Source organism: Pan paniscus, chromosome 10 (assembly GCF_029289425.2).
Source record: "Pan paniscus chromosome 10, NHGRI_mPanPan1-v2.0_pri, whole genome shotgun sequence".
NCBI lineage: Eukaryota > Metazoa > Chordata > Mammalia > Primates > Hominidae > Pan > Pan paniscus.
The window spans coordinates 81,781,059-81,794,775 of record NC_073259.2 but is presented as its reverse complement, the minus strand read 5'-3'; the positions used below and the strand labels follow the sequence as shown (position 1 = coordinate 81,794,775).

At 31.7% G+C, this 13,717-nt stretch overlaps 1 non-coding gene across 1 annotated transcript; it reads left to right on the top strand.

Annotated features, from left to right (window-relative positions):
* The first annotated feature begins 347 nt into the window (after positions 1-347).
* On the top strand, positions 348-482 carry LOC112436787 (U8 small nucleolar RNA). The gene has a single exon (XR_003025479.2). It is a non-coding gene; the product is annotated as a U8 small nucleolar RNA (small nucleolar RNA).
* Positions 483-13,717: the final 13,235 nt, after the last annotated feature.

Here is a 13,717-nt window from a genome sequence, read left to right as displayed (position 1 = left end):
CATGTTGGCCAGGCTGGTCTCGAACTCCTGACCTCAGGTGATCCACTCGCCTTGGCCTCCCAAAGTGCTGAGATTACAGGCGTGGGCCCCCATGCCTGGCCAAGGCTTCTAACTTTAACAGAAATTTTTATTATAAAAACTAGAGAGGCCGAATGTGTAAAAATGATAAGCCCTAACTATGCATTACCTACAAAAGTCTCATTTCAACTCTAAGAAAGCACATAGGCTGAAAATGAAGGAATAGAAAAATACGTTTCATGCAAATGGAAACCAAAAGATAGCAGGATAGCTATATTTATTTTAGACAAAATAGACTTTAAGTAAAAAAATTTAACAGAAAATAATGATCATCAGGTGGGATAATATTTTCCTGTTCTTCCTTTTGGAGGACAGATTATAACATGATTATTGGAGATGCATGAAACATGATCAACATCTATACATAATCACGACTTGAAACATCCTGATTGCTCCTATCTCATTCTTTCTGATGATTTTGATATAATAAAAAGAAGACAATGAAAGTCATTATATAATGATAAAGTGCCCAATTTCTTAAGAGGATTTAACAATTGTAAATATATATACATCCAACATTAGCACACAAAAATAAATTGAAGGAAGAAATAGACAACCATATAATAATAGTAGGGGACTTCAATACACTACTTTCAATAATAATCATCAAGGCAGAAAATCAATAAGGAAACTTTGGACTTGACTAAATTTTACACCAAAGAGACCTAACAAATATGTAGAGAATATTGCATTCAACAGCAACAGAATATACATTCTTCTCAAATATACATGGAACATTCTCCAAGATAGATAATATGTTAGGCCATAAAACAAGTCTTAACACATTTCAATCAAGATTGAAATTATGTCAAGCATTTTTTCTGACCATAATGACATGAAACTGGAAATCAACAATAGGAGGAATACTGGAAAATTTAAAATATGTGGAAATTTAAAAACCTGCTCTTGAACAACCAAAGGGTCAAAGAAGAAATCAAAAGAAAAATTTTAAAAATATTTTGAGACACATGAAATTGAAAACACAAAATACTACAACTTATGGGGCTATTAATACATAAAACAAGAATACAAAGGATCATTAGCGACTACTATAAACAATTATATGCCAACATATCAGATAACTGAGAGGAAATAAATGAATTCCTCAAGACATACAACCTACCAAGACTGAATCATGAAGAAATATGAAATCTGAGCAGACCAATAATGAATAAAGGGATGAATCGGTGAATAATAATCTCTCATCAAATAAAAATGTCCAGGATCTGTTGACTTGCTTCAATGATGTATTCTACAAAGCATTTAAATAATAATTAATATGAATTCTTCTGAAACACTCCAAAAATACAACTAATCTAAAGTCTATATGGAGACGCAAAAGACCCAAAAGCCAGCACAATATTGAAGAAGAACAAAATTGGAGGACTTATGCTATCTAACTTTAAGACTTACTAGATAGCTACAGTAATCAAGACATTGTGGTATTGGTAAAAGAATAAAAAAAAGATCAGTGGAACACATTAGAGCCACAGAAATAGATACACACATACAGCTAACTGGTCTTTGACAATGAACACAGTACAATGGAAAAAAGATAGTCTTTTTCAACAAATGTTGCTGTAAACAACTGGGCATACATACTGTTAGAGATGCTTGTTCCCTGGTGCCATAAAGAAATAGCATTTGAACATAAATTTAATTTCCTCAGCAAGGCCATTTTTACTTTCTGCAGAAAGGTTACACTCACCAGCAGTTTTGCCACGAGGGTACACTGAACAAAGGAGACAGGGTCATTTATAACCTGACGCATCCACCTTACTGCTGTGTCTGGTTTCCATTGGCGGGAACGGGACCTCACATTCTGTATTTGTGCTGATTGGCTAGCAACTTAGAACTTTTTAAAAGAGGCAAAGGCATAGGAGAACAAAGGAAGGAGGAAGTAACTTGTTGAATGCTGAGAAAGGTAAAAACACCTTCAAATAAGGAATAGGAACAGGTTGTGACCTAATGCTTGCTTGAACCAGTATAAACATGCCAGGGCAAATATTTAGGCTAAATTGTGGGAGCTAAGAGCATAAAGTACATTGATTTCTTTATGACAGCTAGCAGATATTTAAGAATGTTAGCGCATGTCTTTGAATAAATTTTGCTTCTAAGAGAAGCTACTGTTTATTCCCAATTAGACTGGGAGGAAAGTCTTTGAAGAGGAACCTCTACTTTCCTTTTTACAATACCAAAAAAAAAAAAAAAGATGATACAGACCTTACACCTTTCACAAAAGTTAACTCATAATATATCACAAACCTAGATGTAAAGTGCAAGATTATAAAACTCCTGCAAGATAACATAAGAAAATCTAGATGGACTTGAATTTGGCAATGATGTTTTAAATAATGACACAAAAGGAACAATCCATGATAGAAAGATGATAAACTGGACTTCATTAAAATTAAAATTTTCTGTTCTATAAAAGACACAGTGAAGAGAATGAGAAGACAAGCCACAAACTGGGAGGAAACACAAACACATTGCAAACACATATATAATAAAGGGCTATTACCAAAAAGAACACTTAAACGCAACATAAGAAAGTAAGCCACCTGATTTTAAAAAAAATAGCCAAGACCTTAACAGACAACTCAGCAAAGAAATCTACAGATGACAAACAGACATAGGAAATATGCTTAGTATTATGGAAATATAAATTAAAACAACAATGAGATATAACTACACATCCATTAGAGGACAAAAATTGAGAATAGTGACAAAAACAATGCTGGCAAGGATGTGAAGAAAAAACAACTCTCATTTATGGTGGAAATGTAAAATAGTACAGCCATTTTGGAATAAAATTTGACAATTTCTTAACAAACTCTTACCATATAATCCAGAAATTATATTCATTTAATCATTTGTATTTACCCAAAGGAATTTAAAACTTATAAGCACACAACAATGTATGTACAAAAATGAATGTGTTGCACCTAGAGTGAACCCTAATGTAAACATGTAAACTGTGGACTTTGGGTGATAATGATGTTTTAAAGTAGATCCATCACTTGTAATAAACGTGCCACTCTGTTAGGGGATGTTAATAATAGGAGAGGCAATGTTTACATTTAGAATCAGAGGGCATATGTGGAAAATCTCTGTGCCGTGTGCTCATTTTTGCTGTAAGCGTAAAATTGCTCCAATAATTTTTAATTTTCTTTTTTCAAAAAAAGTTAAAAATATGTAAAAAGTATTGTCAACTTGGAGTAGGTTTGATTTTCTTAAAAGATGGAAATATCAAGCCTTTGATAAATTTGCTTGCTAGAAAATGAAAAATACATTGTATCAGAAAGACATCATCAACAAAATTAGCTTTTTAGTAGTAGTCTTGCAAAGGGTGCCCAATATATATAACTATAAGAAGTAAGCAAAAAATTAAATGTTCAAATCAGTAAGACAGATACGCAAATAATTGGTAAAGAAACAAACAACATATTCACAGTAAAATATAAACATTATAGGCCAGGCACAGTGGTTTATGTCTGTAATCTCAGTGCTTTTTGAGGCCAAGGTGGGAATTTAGCTTTAGGCTGAAAGTTGTAGACAAGCCTGGGCAACATAGCAAGAACTCCTCTCTACAAAAAAATAAATAAATAAAAATAGTTGGGCATTGTGATGCATGTCTGCAGTACCAGCTACTAGGTGGGAGGCTGAGGCAGGAGGAAAGCTTGAGCCCAGTAGTTCGAAGCCATAGTGAGCAGCTTTGATTGTGCCACTGCCTTCCAGCCTGGACAACAGAATGAGACTCTGTCAAAAAAAAAAGAAAAAAGAAGAAAAAAGGAAAAAAGAAAAGAAAAGAAATAAAAGTAAAACATCTTTTTAGTGAACAAGACAATGTAATTTTGTTAGTGGCCTGAGAAAATACAGAAGTACAAATGAAAATAACAATGTATGTTTTCTTTACCCATTACCTGCTATTAGAGGTAATATGTCCAACAGTAGCAAATGTTTCCATGCAGCAGGAAAATGATTAGAAACTCTGTTCTTCAAATAGTACTTGGATAAAACACATGATGCTATATTTCATTATAGTTCAGCTGTATGTAATTTAATAAAAAATTTGTCTGCCTTATAATCCAGGATCTTAATTTCTAGTAAAGTATAAAAAATCCTTTGGATCAAGAATCTGAACAACCGTGTTTATTAAGCATAGTTTGAAACTACAAAAGTTAGTAATAACTCAAAATTTCCATTAGTAAAGGAATGGTATACATGTACTATTGAGAATAAAAGAAATAAATTAAATATATTAACATGGTTACGTCTCTAAAAAATAAAGTAGCATTAAAATATAAACCAGAGAGTGTTTCCCTATACCAATGAAAAACCATATTAAACATTAAATATTAACATAAATTAATAGATGTGAGGCAGTGTATTACTTGGGCTTGAAGAATTCAGCACAAACTCATGAATGAGGTGGCTTTTATGAAACACACCAGAGTGGGTGTGTTGAGAAATCTGACTGTATGTGTATATGAATAGGTTTACAAACAGTACTTTGTTTTCATACATAAGAAAGATAGCATGTATGGGCTCATTTATACAACAGACTGTTAATAAGAAAATGACTAGAAGAATGGACAGTAACTATTAAAAATAATAATTGTGGTAGTGAAAATTTGTGATTATAACTTATTTTTATACTTCTAAATTTTAAATTTTACATACTTTTTGAAATAAATGTATCTAAATCACTTCTAAAAAGTTGGAAACTTCACTTTTTAATACTTAAAAAACAAAGATTAATTAATAACAAAAATATTTGAATGTAACATACTTAGATATTTTGAAAGAAAATTGGAGTGTGGGGTAAATGGAAGTTTCCCTCTTTCAAACATATACCTTTCTATTCTCTTTACATTGAAAATGGACTTTTATGTAACCTGTATAATTAAAAATGCAATCGGCTGGGCGCGGTGGCTCACGCCTGTAATCCCAGCACTTTGGGAGGCCGATGTGGGCGGATCATGAGGTCAGGAGATCAAGACCATCCTGGCTAACACAGTGAAACCCCATCTCTACTAAAAAAAATACAAAAAAAAAATTAGCTGGGCGTGGTGACAGGAGCCTGTAGTCCCAGCTACTCGGGAGGCCAAGGCAGGAGAATGGCATGAACCCGGGAGGCAGAGCTTGCAGTGAGCTGAGATTGCGCCACTGCACTCCAGCCTGGGTGACAGAGCAAGACTCCTTCTCAAAACAAGAAAAAGCAATCAAAGTATAATTAAAAAATAACACAATGCATGTCCCAAAAGTACAGCAATAAAATAAATATCAAGTAGTTTCAGAAATGAAGATAGTATTGCATTCCATAATTTTATACCTATTTGCTACTGAGAAGCCCCATTTCTGGTGATGTGAACTTTAAAAATATAAAGAGATCAACCACATGACTAAATACGCCCAATATGCTAAAATTAAATCCAACTGCTCATAAAGCCATATTTTTGTTATTGTTCCAAAAAAAGTGAGATGAGAATTATCTTGCAGTTATTCTCATAAAGAGGACTATGCATTTTGTACCCAACATAAAAATCTGCATTTAACAAACATCTTAACACTTTTACATATTGAAATTTTAAGATAATTAGTGTTATATACCTGAAAGTTAATGGATAGCATATCTTTTACAAATTATTATGTGAATGCTAAAACAGGTGTAATTGATTCTAATCAAATAACTTCAAAATATAAAATATATGTAAATAAATCAATTATATGGTACTACATATGTTCAATGCTTCTTTTTATAGCTTTTAAGATAAATTGACATACCCTTCACAAACAATGTAATTAATTTATTAATTAAATATAGTATCACATCTACCAAAAATAATCAATTTTGTCTTAGAAATGATGATATACCTGTATAGGCTTTCAGGTGAACAATGATTACATGTGAAGCCCACTTGCCTATTCAATCTACTCTTAATATGAATGAAAATGATAACACTTACATATAAAATTTACTTGTCTTCCTCTGTACTATGGGAAGATTAGCATCAATTTATGACAAGTAGTAACTTCTTAGAAGTTTGTCACATTCTGGAATGTGAATTCATAACAATGAACTCTTCATGCCCTATTCCATTACATTTTGTACTTTGAATGGGGCAGATACCCAGGCATGGTTTTTTTCCTTGAGGTTTTGTTCATTGGGAAAATATTGGTATACTGAGTTATGCAGATATTCCAAAGATTGACACATTTCTTATCAAACACAGTAAGATATTTTCTTTTAAATGAAACTCTTGTTGTTCACTTTAGAGAAAATGTCTGCCAAATACCCAGCCTCAATAACCGCAGTTTGTCTGTGAGTCTTTCTAGTAAAGCAGCGTTGCACGAATAAAGCAGGTAGTCAGCTTGCAGCTCAAGTAATTGTACTAGTGCTTTTCTTCAAGACAAACATGATAGAGTGGTATGCTTCAGAGCTGCTTTCTATATATTTCCCATTTTATTACAAAGACTATTACATGCACAAGCAAGAGACGAGTTTTGATAAAATTAGCATTTTTAATGCCTTATCAAGGACATTTTAAAGTGAAACCATATGTATTTTTAAATTATGAGTGTGTAGCAATGAAGAAGAGAACTACTAGTACAGTTTGGGCCACTGCTTTGATGACTCCTTACAGGACAGCAGTTTTACTCATTATTGCTGTTGTTCCATAAATGGAAACGTCAACTCAGAGAAAAAGGTGAATGACATCTTAGTATAACTATGAGAATAGTTTTGACCTCATGAACATGTTGAAAGGGTATCAGAGACCCAGTGTTCTGCAGACTATACTTTTAGAAGTCACTCCAGTCAAAGATGACAGTCACAACTCAGCTCCAAATACTTGTTGCCTTGAGGTAATGAAGACTGAAAATTGCCAAATCTTCAACTTATAGGAAAATTGAGAATATTTTATAACAACACCTTAAAATATTAACTAGTTGAACTTTTTCTTTTTTAAAAACATTGGCATGGCATGTAAAACTCGTTGTTAGGCGTTTCAGTGTTTCTACCTATTTTCAACTCCATCAATGTTTCATTTACGTCCACATTCCCATCATCAAGCACTCCTCCCTCCCTCCCTCCCCCCTCCCTCCCTCCCTCCCCCCCCCACTCCCTTCCTTCCTTCCTTCATAACTCACTCTTGCTATTCAGTCCCACTGGGCTAAACAAGGTATGCAGAATATTTTAACCTTTGATGGAGAATAGTCATTTGTCCTTGAAACTGAGATTTTTACCTCATTAAATAAGGAATATTATTGTACCTTGCATGCACAATGAGACTTAGGACAATATAAGAAAGAGACTAATCCCAACTTATGTGACTTTGTAAAATGAAAGGACTGAATTGGGCTCCTCAAGTCCAAGTAAGTGTTGTTTGTGAATACTATAGCCTTGGTAGAAGCAATCTCAATTTTCATTGAGAAAAGTAAAAATAAAAATAAAAATAAAAATATTATGGCAAGTTGTTAAATACTGGAATTTGAATTTTTTCATTGAAAACAGGCAGATGATAACTGTTGGAGTTGATCTGAGTACACTCCTGAAACAGCCATTAGGAGACCTTTCTAGTCATATAATTTTATGATTCTTAAATTCAACAAAAAGTACCTTTTAATTTTATTTTACTTTTGTAATCAGAATAGCTTATATTTGTGCAGTTCTTTTCACTTCTCAAATAAAGTGGAGTGTTGTAAAACAGGTCAGGGCATTTGAACTAATAACTGTGCTGGCACCTATTACTGGTGCTTGTATTATCTTAGGCAAGTTGCTATTCTTTAATGCCTTGATTGCCCTATCTATGTAATACAAAGTGGCCATGGAAAAAGCTAAATATTTTGTTGAACTCCAGTTTTTGTTTAAGTCTTCCAGAATTCTTATGAGATTTGCATTATTTTTATGAATTCACAGGTTGGAAAATGGTATAATAAGTTTAAATCAGTTTTTTTTTTAAGTGGCAGAGTCAAGCCTAGATCTGAAATTTCATCAGAGTTTTATTAGAATTTGCCTAGAATTGTATAATTTAAAAGAAGCAACAGATACTAAGAACCATCATATAGTGTCTTTCCTCTGCTGTGTATTTTCACCTAAGGTATGCATGTATTCGTGAGTATTTATTTCCTAGTTGGATGTTTTTTGGACTAAACTTAATATTCAAAGTTACTCAGAAAACATCTCTCCTCTTAGCTAGAGTTACTGTCCTTGAAATATGCTCTTTGCTATGTTCATAAGCAGAGCTGTCTTTGATCACAAAAGACAGCTATACCATATATTCACTTTCAAACTACTTTATTATCATTAATTATTTCATGGAGAGATTTTGCAGAGAGAAACATGTCTGAAAAAATAGCAATCTCTTTGCTCCATTGGCTTTATGATCATTTAGTGAGTCAAAACAATACAAACTATACTACACTAAAAATAATTTTCCCTTATCTATTTTCATGTTTCTGTAATCATCAGAAAGTTTCATTGTAACATTCATGCATCATAATATATGAAAAAGAGGATTTTCTTACAGTACAATTTATATTCATCTTCCAGCCACAGTATATGAAATAGAAAGGTGACACACTCTTATACTATCTATTACAGCCATTAATTTGTTTCTTTATTAGCCAATTTTCACACTTTTCAGATATTTTGCTTTCAGAGTAACTTTACATTTTTAAAAACATTGAAGACACCAAAGAGCTTTTGTTTATGTAAATAACATCTTTATATATTTACTGTATTAGAAATGAATACTCAGAACATTTAACAAATATTTATTAATTCATTTAAACATAAACTTACATATATGTTAACAAAAAGTAATACATTTTTATGAAAAATAAATATATTTTTCAAGACATTGCTTTACATTTTCTAAAGCACTATTTTATCCTTTTGCAAATCTCTTTATTATTTGGTTTAGAAGGAGACATTAGAATTTTTATATCTGACCTTATATTAATCTGCAGTGATATCTCATGTAGCCTCTGGAAATATCCACTGTACTCTTGTTAAAAGATAAAAAAAGTCAAATGACACCTTAATATTATCTTAGCTTTACTGAGATATAATTTACATACCACATTTACCTGTTTAAAGTATGAAATTCAGTGTTTTTTAGTATATTTACTAAATTGTACAATAATTACCATAATCTAATTTCAGAACATTCTCATCAATGTAAATAGAAGCTCTATACCCATTATCTGTCATTCCCCATTTCCCTCCCACAGCAACTTGCAACGACTAATTTTCTTTCTGTCTGTGTAGATTTGCCTCTTCCGGACATTTTATATAAATAGTACCATACAACATGTGGCCTTTTATGACCAGCTTCTTTTATTTATCATACTGTTTTAGAGGTTCCTCCACATTGTGGCATGTGCCAGTCCTTTTTTTTTTTTTTTTTTTGCCAAACATTTTATCACGTGAATAGATGACATCTATCTATTTATTAGTTGATGGACTAATGTTGGTTGATGGGTTTTTCTACTTTTGTCTATTGTGAATAACTCTGCAGGTCATGAGGTCAGAGGTTTGAGATGAGCCTGGCCAACATGGTGAAATTCCATCTCTACTAAAAATACAAAAATCAGCTGGGTGTGGTGGTGGGCACCTGTAATTCAAGCTACTTGGGAGGCTGAGGCCAGAGAATTGCTTGAACCCAGGAGGCGGAGGTTGCAGTGAGCTGAGATCATGCCACTGCACTCCAGCCTGGGCAACAGAGCAAGACTTTGTCTCAAAAAAAAAAATTTTGTTTGTACACAATATTTTCATTTCTCTAAGATATCCAGGAGTGGAATTATCAGGTCAGTGGTAATCTATGTTTAATATTTTCAGGAATTGCCAAACTGATTTCCTCAGCAAATATACTATTTTATATTCCTACCAGAGAATGTATAAAGATTCCAATTTATCCATGTTTTCACCAACACTTGTTATTGTTTGTCTTTTTTATTTTAGACAGTGTATGAAGTGGTATCTTATGATTTTGATTTGTGTTTCCATAATTCCTAGAGATGTTGAGCATTATTTCATGTACTTGTTATCTATTCATATATCTTCTCTAGAGAAATGACTATTCAAACTCTGTGTCTTTTTTTAAACTGGGTTATTTACGTTTTTATTTTTGAGTTGTAAGGGTTATTTATACACTCTGGGTATATGTAATGATTGTTAATTTTATGTATCAGCTTGGCTGGACCAACATTTTTTTTTCTGTCTCTGTGTAGTCTTTTTACTTTCATAATGATGTCCTTTGAAGTATAACTTTCAAAAATTTTAAGTTCAACTTAAAAATCTTCTGTATTATTATTTATGCTTTTGGTTTACACCCAAGATATCATGCTCTAACCCAAGTTTATTCAGGTTGACTACTTTATTTTCTTCTAAGAATTTTACAGTTTTGGCTCTTGCCTTTAGCATTATGCTCTAAGTTGAGCTTAATGTACAGTATGAGGTAAGTGCCCAAATTTATATTTTTGCATGTAAGCATCTGGCTGACAGCAGTATTTGTTGTACCTACTACTATTTTGAAAATATCTTTTACTCCAAAGACTCCTGGAATCTGACCATGAACTGCCTTTGAGAACTGCTGTCCTACTGCCAAGTATTATAACACTGTGACAGTCACTTCAATTAAAACTCTTAGCTTTTCTAATCTACTTTAGTGTATTGTTGTTCATACCTCAAATAGGCAATAAGTATATGTGTATGTATAATATATATACATACACATATATATATTGCCTATTTGAGGTATGAACAATAGGCACAATATATACATACACATATACACATATATACATACACAATATATATACATACACATATATACACAATATATATTATACATACACATATATACACAATATACATACACTATATATACACAATATATATGCATATTCATATGTACATACACATATATACACATATATACATAATATATACATGCACATATATATACACTATATACATACACATATATACATACACATATATACATACCCTATATATACATATACATACACATAGATACATACACAGTATATATACATACATGTATACATACACATAATATATAATACATTATATATTATATATGTGTATGTATATACACATATATCATATATGTATACATATATCATATATGTATACATATATCATATATGTATACATACACACATATATGTATACATACACACATATATGTATACATACACACATATATGTATACATACACACATATATGTATACATATATACACACATATACCTATATGTATACATATATACACACATATACCTATATGTATACATATATACACACATATACCTATATGTATACATATATACACACATATACCTATATGTATACATATATACACACATATACCTATATGTATACATATATACACACATATACCTATATGTATACATATATACACACATATACCTATATGTATACATATATACACATATACCTATATGTATACATATATACACACATATACATATATGTATACATATATACACACATATACATATATGTATACATATATACACACATATACATATATGTATACATATATACACACATATACATATATGTATACATATATACACACATATACATATATGTATACATATATACACACATATACATATATGTATACATATATACACACATATACATATATGTATACATATATACACACATATACATATATGTATACATATATACACATATATACATATATGTATATATATATCTTGTGTTACCTTGGATCACACGAATTTAGAATAATGGCCGTGTGTAATGTCATTTGGCAACAACAACAAAAAACTTTAACCCTTAACAGTTTCCCAAGTACAAGTACGATCATTTCAATCTTTTCTCAGGATTTCGGTCCTGAAACTAGGAATATAATCAACTGACATTTTTGTGTGTAGAATAGTATTACTTGTAAGAAATCCCTTCCATCATGAACCTCCAATATTGTCCTACAGTTATGCAAACATTGTAGCTTATTGCCTATTGTACTTCACCTCCTATAAAATCATGTGCATAAAAAATACTTCCTCAGAGATATTCTTACAGCCACATGAATTGGAAACTCATTTCAGGCTTATCAAAAAGCAAACAAACAAACACATGACATGAATACAAGCCACCAATTATGAGTACTTAAGTGATACCCCAAGCACTCAGATAACTACTAAGGTATACATTGTTTTAATTAAACCTAAAAATACCTTCTGCAGTCAGTATTATCTCCCTTTTAAAAAGAACAAAAGTAAGGCTTTAAGCATTCATTTCTAAAAAAGCTGTTGAACAAAGACTAAAATATTGACTAGAGGATATCTAGCTTAAGACAACCCAAAATTGTAAGAACAAAACTGAGAAAGAAATTAGAAGAATGAGAGAGAAGAGATAAGACCCATTAATATCCTATGTTTCAAATGAGATATGGCTATGATTCTGTTAAATGAACTAAACTTTCTCATTGGAAACACTTCTCATTAGAAAACATTTTTTGAGGTAGGCGCTTAGGGAAAGTTGGAACACTTATAATCTTAAGTGTTTTAGATTCTCATACATTTTCTTTCCTCTCACTGCTGATTACAAAGATATTTGCATGTAAATAGCAATGTTCTTCTGTGTAATCAGCAGGCTGTTCTTTCAGTTTGATATGCATGCTCTCACCATAGATTTTTTTCCTCAGTAATCAATTCAGAAATCACAGACACTGGGCTATTACATCATCAAATAATTCCAGATTACGGGCAGTCAAGAGATCAAAAAGGGAAAAAACACTTTTTTGTACAAATGTCTTTATACTACAGTAATGGTCACTCTGAAGTATATATTTTGACAATTTTATGAGGCTTAATTAGCCATAGGATGTGCAATCAGTATATGATATTAACATTAATTTGTAGACCTGATGCCTTGCCAAGCTAATACCTGCCAATGAATGTTGATTTAACAAAATGTAGCCTTTCTCTTCAGACCCATTATAGAACTTAACTATTCTCTCCATCAAATTTATTTTTTTGTGGGGTTGTGTACACACACACATATATTTCAGTTTATTTAAATATATGTGCAATATTTTATATATATATATATATATATATGTATGTCAGTCTTTCTAATAGACTAGGGAGAAGGAGATAACTAGTATAATTTAGGATTATTTTTTAATTCCCCAAAGCACCTGAATGTCTAGTCCATTGTCTCGTCCATAACAACTGGTAAATCATTACTTGGAGATTAACATAAGTATGTAATCTCAAATTGCTCAGTGACTCAGTACAATTTAATCTGATATCTTTTTTTCTCACATGGAACAATGTATAACTTACTGAAAGCTAATTATTCCATAAACATAAAAGGTGTGTTCCGGAACCAAGAGAAAAAGTAACTTGAGGGCTAAACTCTGACTTTTTATTTTTCTTGCCCAAATTCCTAAGGGGCTTGGGGAGTCATGCTCTACAAACCATAAAATCTCATCAAATGGGTTTTATTTAACACTATATAATGTGGCTTACTTTTCAATGTGACTCTGGCATAACATCACATGACAGATAAAAAAGGAAATTAAAATATTTTACCCTGAAATATTTTTCT